The sequence below is a fragment of the Nelumbo lutea genome, chromosome 1, assembly GCF_056320005.1.
Source record: "Nelumbo lutea isolate HS-2025 chromosome 1, American lotus-T2T, whole genome shotgun sequence".
In the NCBI taxonomy this organism is placed as follows: Eukaryota; Viridiplantae; Streptophyta; class Magnoliopsida; order Proteales; family Nelumbonaceae; genus Nelumbo; species Nelumbo lutea.
Genome location: NC_142684.1, coordinates 125,503,167 through 125,513,067, shown reverse-complemented (window position 1 = coordinate 125,513,067; position 9,901 = coordinate 125,503,167).

Genomic DNA, 9,901 nt, shown 5'->3' with positions numbered 1-9,901 from the left:
ATCAATGTACTTGTATATTTTTATTCACCGGGGGATATTATATGCCAAATACAATATCGCATTGGGAACAAAATCCTAATTCCGTTGCTGTAAGCTTGTTTAGATTGCAAGTTCTTCTCTTATTTCCGGTAGAAAACGAAAGGAGATCGCATCTGCTGGTCCTTGGATTAGCAAGTCGATGGCCCTAGTATTTAGTGGGAACTCCTAATTCCTGAACAAAAGCAAACCATTTCGCGGATTATACAACAATCTGACAATTCTACTGGAATTGATTGCTGAACTAAAAAGGTAAGGTAGCAGCCTAATAGTATTTAGAGTGATGTTTGACACTTTGATTCTTCGACATGGTTATAAGGGGGCGTCTTACTCAATGAATGTTTTTGCTTTCATTTGTTTTTGGAATAGCAATATCAGAAAAAAAAAACACTTTTTATTTTTAAAGATAAAAACAAGTTAGCTTTGTTTAAAAAATATATTTTTAAAATCAACAAAGTATTGATTTTAAAAATAAAAATAATTTTTAGTATAGAAATTATATGATTTATAGAACATGGTATTAAAAAATAGATGAAATCATGCTTTTAAACTGGATTGGAGAACAAATTTTTGGGTTTCAGTTTTAAGAACAAAATGCACACAAATATGTTTTTTTAATGTATTTTTTGTTTTGAGGAAACAATCTGTTTTCAGACAAAATTGTTTTGATTTATTTTTGGAACTGAAAACAGGAAAAGTGGTTGATGCAACGAACATGTAATTCTTGTTTGAGGAAACCGATACATTTTGAACTCAATCAAATAAAAAACCCCTATGAGTAAAGAAATTTCTGCCTAGTATAAATAAAACCCTTTGCGTGACCTCAACGAGATTACCCTATGAATAAAGAGACTCCTGCCAATAGGAATTCTACCCACAAAACACTACCTCCTGCATAGGAAACATTTCCCTGTACAAAATAAGATGCAAGAAGATGAGATGTTTCCCATATGTTACATGGATAGAAATTGAATAAAGAAATCATGTTTATATCAAAGTGACTTTTGAGGTGAGTCATTTGAAACTTTCGCCTGGAATTAAAAAAAATGAGAAGCATGTTTTAATTAAAGTTCATCTGCATTTTCTTCAGTTATCCTTGAACTTGAATTCATTGGTTGAATTGGAATACGCAATATGAGGGACCGTTTTATGTAGTTGGGTTAGGAAGATTGGATGGCCTGAGCTCAACCGGAAGCTGCCTCTGCTATAATGGTGCAGTGAATGCCTACCATCGTTGGAGTTGGTCACATGCATAAAATCTTGGGAAAAGTACGGATAGCCCTATTGCAGATTTCTGAATCTCATTGAAAAACTATAAGCATTTAAAATGTCAAATACTCTCATTCTATACATCAATGCCCTCCCCTAAATTGGCATTTATTCCAAACTGGCATATACTCCAAATGTACTTTAGGCCTAAAATTTCTGACCCTGGGCTGAACCGTTATTCTCCCTAAAATCTTTGTGCCTTTCTAACTACGATCCAAAATTCCAAATTGGCATCGATCTATTGAGGTAAGGTCGATGCTCGATGGGTACTGGTGAGGGCAAAAGTGGGTTTTAAAAAAATTAAAAGTATTACATGACGTCATACGTTGCAAAATCTGATGGACAATTAAATGACTAATATATGTGGAGTGTGGGATCACCTGCCAACAAAACGCTTGTAACCCTCTACAATAAGATCTTACACCGCACATGTCAAATCTCATACATGATGGGTCCCAATATCATGATGAAATCTGCCGTGTTAGATCCAATTGGTAGAGGGTTGGAACAGCGGAAAATCTCAGGTATTACTTCATCGGGCAAATATTTATCAGATGGTTTAGGAATATTTTAAGTAATTAGCCCAATATTTAAACATCTAGTAATCAGCATTATCAGGTAAAAATGCTAATACAAGTTAATTAATTACTATAGAGTTTCTCCTTAAACCTACCCAACAAAAAAATAGGTATATATATATATATATTCCGCATGCTTGTATATGTAAAACTTTCTGCCTGAGTAGTGGTGAGACTGAATGGTGGGCAGTTGTAGTGATCTGGAGTTTGCTCGAGACAATAAAACTGCAGTTCTGATGCTGAAGTTGATTTCATGAAGATCAACCAACCTCAATTAGAGTTTCAATGGTTTGAAAGGAGATCCTAAAAGAATATGTTCTGATTTCACTTTTTTTTTTTTTGATATATGCCGTATAGTCCATGTCAATAGAAAAGACAATACTATGGCACATTAACTAGCATTTTCTGCTTGTAAAAAGAGAAGAAAGACATATAATGTTGACATCCCTGGGAAGAGAATACCTGTGTACAGGTTAAGTTTATTAATGAAAGAACGTATCTTAGCTTGTCTGAGAATTGAGATCCACTATCTAAGCATTATGACTAGGAAGCCCTGAGCCAATTTTCATTTGAATTAGGAGATTAACCAGTTCAAATTTTATTTTGTGATTTGAATCAGGAAAGAAACAATTGATGGTATTTTTTGTTTGAGATGAAATTTATTTTTTAACCCCTCTTTCCTTGGAATCGGAATGAAAGCCCTCGATCTTATCAGACCTAGAGGATTCTGCAGATAAGAATTCGTGAGGCTGAGACCGGTTTAAACCAAGGTTCAAAGTATTGATACAGGGCGATACACTGCTAGGGCGTATCGACCTGTATTAGCCCCTTTTTATTAAGTTTTATTTATTTGTCTTTCAATACCAGTTTAGAGGGGTCGGTTTAAGTGCCATCTACCCTAGATCTGAACCAGGCCCTGACCTGATACAACCACTGTAAGGGCGTATCGGAAATGAGCGGATACGATATGTATTGACCGATACATGTTGATACATAACGATTTTTTGAACCTTGATTTACACTATAGTTGTAGCCTTGTTGGTCACTTTCAATGAGCGGAGAACCTACTCAATCTGACCTGAGTATTATGTGAAGGTTGGGCTTAATTTGGAAAGAGTATAAATACATACAAAATACAAGATTTTGTATATATGTATTTGTATTCTTTCCAAATTGAGCCTTATGAAAACACCGATTAAAACTGAGGATAGAAATGTAGAAAGTTGGGCCACCAACTTTGCAAATATGTACAACGTAAATACATACAAAATAATATAAAATATAAGGTTTTGCACTCTACCTATTTGTATTTGTACTCCTTCCAAACTCAGCCTTAATAATATAATGATAGGAACCAAGAAGGATGAATGAAGAAGATCTTTCTCTTTAATGTGTTTATTCAATAGGCTACAACTCTATTTATAATAGAGCTAATTATAATAGGGATACAATAAGGAGACAAGGTCGGTGACCTAAAGAGGATACAATAAGGAAAGAAGAGAAGATAAGATATGTACAACTATCTCCTAGAAGGAAGGAGATAATACGCTAACATCCCCCCTCAAACTCAAGATAGTAATGTATCAGTCATCTGAAGTTTGCCAACGAGAGCACAAAAGCGAAGAGGAGAGTGAGCTTTGGTAAATATATCTGCAGATTGATCCTGGGAAGGGACAGGAATAAGGCGAACAGTATCCTCGAGCACATGATGACGAATAAAGTGACAATTAGTCTCAATATGCTTAGTGCGCTCATGAAAGACGTCATTGTGGGCAATCTGTATGGCGCTATGATTGTCGCAGTGAAAAGGGGTTGCAAATGAATGAGTAATTCCCATGTCATGGAGTAACCATTGTAACCATAGTAGCTCGGAGGTAGTGTCAACAAGAGCTCGATATTCAGCTTCAGTACTGGAATGAAAGACAACCGTTTGCTTCTTACTACGCCAAGAGATAAGGGAATCTCCAAGAAAGAAGCAATAACCAGTAGTGGAGCGTCTATCAATAGGATCACCGGCCCAATCAGCATCAGAATATGCGATCAAATGAAGAAAGGAAGAACTAGAGTAGTGAAGTCCATGAAACAAAGTGCCCTTGACATAACGGATGATCCGAAGGCACAACAGTATAATGAGCAGTGCGAGGGGCAGACATGAAATAACTCACAATATGAACAGCATATGCAATATCAAGACGAGTAATAGTAAGGTATACAAGATTGCCAACTAGTTGTCGATATAGGGTGCAATCACTAAGAGGAGTACCATCAGTGGCCGCCAAATGGGCATTAGGCTCAATTGGAGTGGTAACAATCTTAGTATCAGTGAGTCCTGCACGAGAAACAAGATCAGTGGCATACTTGGCCTGAGACAGATAATATCCCGATTGGTTGGAGGAGACCTCAATGCCTAAGAAATAAGTTAGTCAACTAAGATCTTTCATTTCAAACTGTTTGTTAAGAAATGTCTTAAGAGCGGAAATGCCCTGCAAATCATCGCCAGTAATGATCATGTCATCCACATAAAGGAGGAGAAATACACAACCCTGAGAGGTCTTTCGGATGAACAAGGCATGATCATAAGTGCTAGATTGAAAGCCAAACTGACAAATAGTAGAGCTGAATTTGGAGAACCATGCTTGAGGCGCCTGCTTAAGTCCATATAGAGCCTTACGGAGACGACAAACCTGATTAAGGAGATGATCATAACCAGGAGGGGGCTGCATATAAATTTCTTCAAAAAAATCACCATTGAGAAAAGCATTCTTAACATCCATTTGAAATAGTTGCCAGTGCCTAGCTGCAACAATTGCAATAAGATTGCGAACAAAAGTGAGATGGGCTACTGAATTTAAACCTTCTATTTGTATTATACATATTTGCATTTGCTCTTTCCAAAGAGTAAAAGTACGTACAAAATACAAGGTTTTGCACTCTACATATTTATATTTATACTCCTTCCAAACTGAACTTTAGGAAAATCTAGAGTAGGGGTGAGTATAAAAAGCCGAAAAACTAAATCGACCGAAACCGAACTGAAAAATCAGTTAACCGAAGGTATTGCTTCAGTTTGGGTTAACCAATATAGAAAACCGGCGGTTAACTGAACCGACCGGTATACAATATTTCTATATGTTTTGTATATATTTATGTATATTATATATATATATATATATATTATAAATTATAAATTAATAAATACACATTATATAAATATAAATATATATATATATATATATTTATAATATACGTATATTATTTATTATTTAAAATCAAGGTTCAAAGTACTAGAAATGTTAAGTGTATTGGAAAGGCAATTTTAAGAGATGTATCGAGATACACCTTGGATACACATGCGTATCGGAGAAAAATTAAGATATACATAGATACACTTGGAAACACTATAAATACTTTAATAAATCATAAAAATACATCAATAACACTAAATATAAGTCCTCAATGAGGTGTGTGTACATAAAATTAATATATTTTAATGGTTTTATGAAAAAATATATAGTAGTTAATTATAATTTCATTAAAAATCCTATGCTTAACTACAAGTTATGAACTATAGTTCTTAAGTTTTAATGTTTTATGGGATGTGAAAGCCCAACTCTCCTATCCAACCATAAACATAAATTGGCACAACTTCTAAGTGAAAATATAATTAATAATTATTTATTATTTATTTCCAAAAATTATAAAAAATAAATAAACATTATTTGATTATTCATAAAATAGTTATTAAAGAAGAAATTTCAATTGCTTTGTGAGTATGATAGATCATCCATAGAATTATAATATATTCAATCATTGTGATCAAATGATAAAATATAATTATTTATTTATTTCTAAAATATAAAAATAAAAAACAATTATTAAAGAAGAAATTTCAATTGGTTAGTAGATATGATAGATCATCCATAAAATTATAATATATTCAATTGTTGTGATCAAATGATAAAATGTAATTAATTATTATTTATTTTTTAATTCTAAAAATATAAAATATCAAAATAAAGAATAAATTTCAATTCCTCTATGGATATGATAAATAAATCCATAGATCTAAAACATATTTAGTCTTTATGGGCAGAGAAAAAATTATATTTTTAAATTTTTTGTTAATTTATAATTTTTCCAAATATTTTCATGAAATTTCCATAAATCTATTGATAACAAAAAAATTGTGATCTTGAATGTAAGAAATGCAGATCAACATAAATTTAAAAATTCAAGAAAAAAAGTAAATCACAAGATATTATAAAAAATTGAAAAAATTACGTAGTTTTGCCATATTTTTTCAAAATTTGAAAACTCTTCAAAAAATTAATGATTCACACTTATTTCTTGCAAACTTTTGCGAATCTAGCACTCTAGGAATGAGGTTTGGAGTTTTAGAGTAATTTGGAGGTGAAAGAAGGCTTATTTCCGAGAGAAGAAGCTTGCTTTCCCCCTTTGTTTTTTTTTTTTCCACTTTTTGACCGTATCTTTTTCGTCAATACTCTATCGATACACCTCCAATACGATCCGATACGCATGAAAAAAGGGCGAGATACCCGATTTCCATGTGTGTCCTGTATATGCTTTTTAAAGATATGATACAATATGCCTTGTATCAGATATATCGTATCAAAATTTTATACCTTATTTAAAATATAATATTATATATATATATATTTAAATTTTTATAATATATATTATAAAAAATTTAAAAGTAAAAAACCGACAAACCAAAGCTATCAATCCATTAATTGATTGGCTTCAGTTCGATTTGGGTTACTAATTTTTCAAAAACCGATAACATCGGTTCGATTGAGCACCCCTAATCTAAAGTGATAACAAAGTAGTTGGTAGAGTTGGACATTCATCATATTAACATAGACGAGGGGAAACTGATGGAGTGCCATATCCCCCTCACTTGTCCTCACTGCTCCGTCCCTATTGTCTCCTTATGACATTATCTATCTTCTTCTACGCAGAATCAACATCATCCCTCAGAATTATTTTCCTTCTTCTTATCCATCTATCTTCCTCTTCTCTGTGGTGTGGCGTCAGAGTAAAGTTTGGAGGGGATGTACCTTCCATGAGTCTATCCATTTTCTCATTTCAAACGACGAAACTGGTGACGAGAAGTTTGTCTGGTTTCTTCATTGTATATTATGTAAGCGGTGACTTCGCCGAGCTACTTTACCTTCCTTGTTGCTACTTTTCACTTATCCGACTAGATTGCATGTATGCCTGTAATAGTTGTTGGACGACGGTTCACGGATGTTGTTATTGAATTGAATTAACTACTTTGGTATTATTATTATTTACAAAACCTTGATTACAATCAAAATCCTGGTCCTTGTCGGTGCCCATGGCCCATGGACCCAGCCCAGTAGCCCAGTAGCCCAGTAGTAGTAGAGTGAGTAATAAGTGATACCAATGGGATAGTAGCTGGTGGCTCAAAGTCAAAAGGACAGCAAAACCTGATTTGGCAAAGGGAGCTACAGCTACTCTCTAATCAAGATCCGTTATTCAGTTTGGCACGGGTACGGGTACGGGTACGATTTACGAGAGGAAGGAAAAGGAAAGGTCATAAAAAGCTTCCCTGAGACACATAACACGTGGCAAATCCATTTGGACGATTGAGTTATTGACCCACGCACGCAAATCAAAGTCGACGTTATCAGCCATCTATTTAGATTTTACCATTTTAGAGTTGGACTGGAAAAATTCTTGCGGGGCGGCGGTGTGGCTACTGGATGCCATTGGATCAGGAATCAGGATCCTTCCGCTGCTGCGAAGAAACCTTACAACAAATAAAACTCCTTAATTCATACTTTTAATTGGAATACAACATACGCGACCTTTTCTTATTTGTTAAGGATTACTTTTTTAAAAATTTTAATTTTGGAAAGCAAGAGTGGCACCGTTGCTACATATGAATTTGCTTGGGGGGGGGGGGGGCATCAGCCACGTTGGGTGGTCTTAGCTTAGCTACCAATTGCAAATTTATATGAATCGTCTTCGTTCAAACTTTTACTTGCCTAATAAAAATAAAAAGAATGTCGTCAGTCATCACGCACGCAAACGGAATTAAGCTACTCCAAAGACCCACCAAAAATAAATTCGCAGTACCAAGTAAGCACTTACCCACACATCATGCATCATGCTACTCCAGAGAGTCTCACTATTCTTAATTATTATCACTAACTAATGGACCCGAAATGGCTTTTTTTTTTATTTTTCTTAAATGATAGGGTCTGTTCTGTAATTTGAAATCTAAATCATTCTGGACTTTGGAGGACCGACTATGGAATTTTAATTACATTTCTGATTAAGATCAATCCAGACTTTATAGAATCGTTTTACCCAAGGAAAAAAAGGAAGATAAATTCAGAGAATACTGAAGAGTGATTGCTTATATCAATTGTTTAATCCTGGATCTTAATAATTATACATTTAATAATTACGCCACGTAAGAAATACCAACAAGGAGAGAGAGAGAGAGTTGACTTATGGGCTCCAGTCTGTCTATGTCGCGGCTTCTGGCCAAGTTATCTCCTCCATATCCCAAGAAAGAGGGAAGAGGGGAACTACAGCAGCAGATTGTTAAGAAACAGCATCATCCAGTTGGGCGGTGGTCACAGGCATACCATTTCATGATCCTCATCTAGTTGGACGGCCATAGATAAATCACCTTTTAAAAAGGATGAAGATAAAAAAGAAAGGGAGTGGTGATTCAGTGGGCGCGCTCTCATTTAATATTGCCTACGTGTTTATTGATCATTGGAGTAAAAAAATTAACAGACAAATACGGATATATACGATGCAGAATTCTGAATTCTAACCCCCTACTACTAACCCTCTTCTCCTATAAATCAAATCCTGTCCGTGAATTTTTCATCAATTCACGGCCAGGATGTATTTATCCTATACTTTAAAACTATAAAATTCTGATGTGGGCTGATTGGTCATTCTATCATAAATAATTACGATTTTTTTAATTGCATGATATTTTAGAGCCAATGAATGATGAAAACAGGAGGGTAGCCGTTCATGATTGATTCAATAAGAGCGCAGAGACACGCAACAACTTTAATCAGACTGTTTGGTAGCGTAGGAGGTCCTAATTCCTAAATAGGGTCCACGGATATTAATGTTTTGGGTATGGACGTAGGGACATTTGGGGTTGGGGCCGGGGGTACCCACGGACTGACTGATGAGTGTGTGAATCCAATTCCAATATGTGCGATACTTTTGTGCACGTGGCAAACCAGAATCGTCGTCTAGTTTCGGGGGGACCAACAAAGGAACTAAACCAACAATTTTTTTTTTTTTTTTTCTATTTCCTCTCTTGGGTGAGGAGGTTTTGTGTCGGTTGCAGCTTGGTAAAAGAGAAAATTCTTTTACGTTTTAGGTTGGTCTTGGTCTTGTTAATGTATGTAACTATAGACCAATGAATTAGAATTTAGAGTTTAGAATTAAGAAAAACCAACTAAACAGTAGGCCAGTAGCTAGGTGTACTAACCAGGAGGTTTCGGACGAAGACCAGGTTGGATTTGTGGAGGGCGAAGCCAAGCCAAGCCAAGCCAAGCCCAGCCCACAAAACAGCATCTAACGTCAAAAGCTACATCTTTTTTCTCTGCGATAATTTTACACACGAGGCTGGCTCTTTTTATTTATTTAATAGAAAAAAGAAGGTGCTAAGTAAGAGACTGTGAGTACGCACACATAGTGAGTGTCGTGTGGATGGCGGCGTGACTTGTGACTCGTGAGTGGTATTATGATAAATGATAAGAGCGTGTTTGTTTTGACTTTGGAAACCCACTCTTTAGGGAGTTGGGGTGAAGTTGGAAGTAGTCTTCAGTCCACTCTAACTCCCCTTCCACCACTCCACTTCCATTCTATTTCCATGTCTAGCCTTTCGAGTTGACCTGACCGACTTCACTCACTCCCAACAACTCTATTAAACGTGTACTACACCCCCTCTCTCTCCTCTCCCCTTCGTTATTTAACCAGCGCACTCCCTA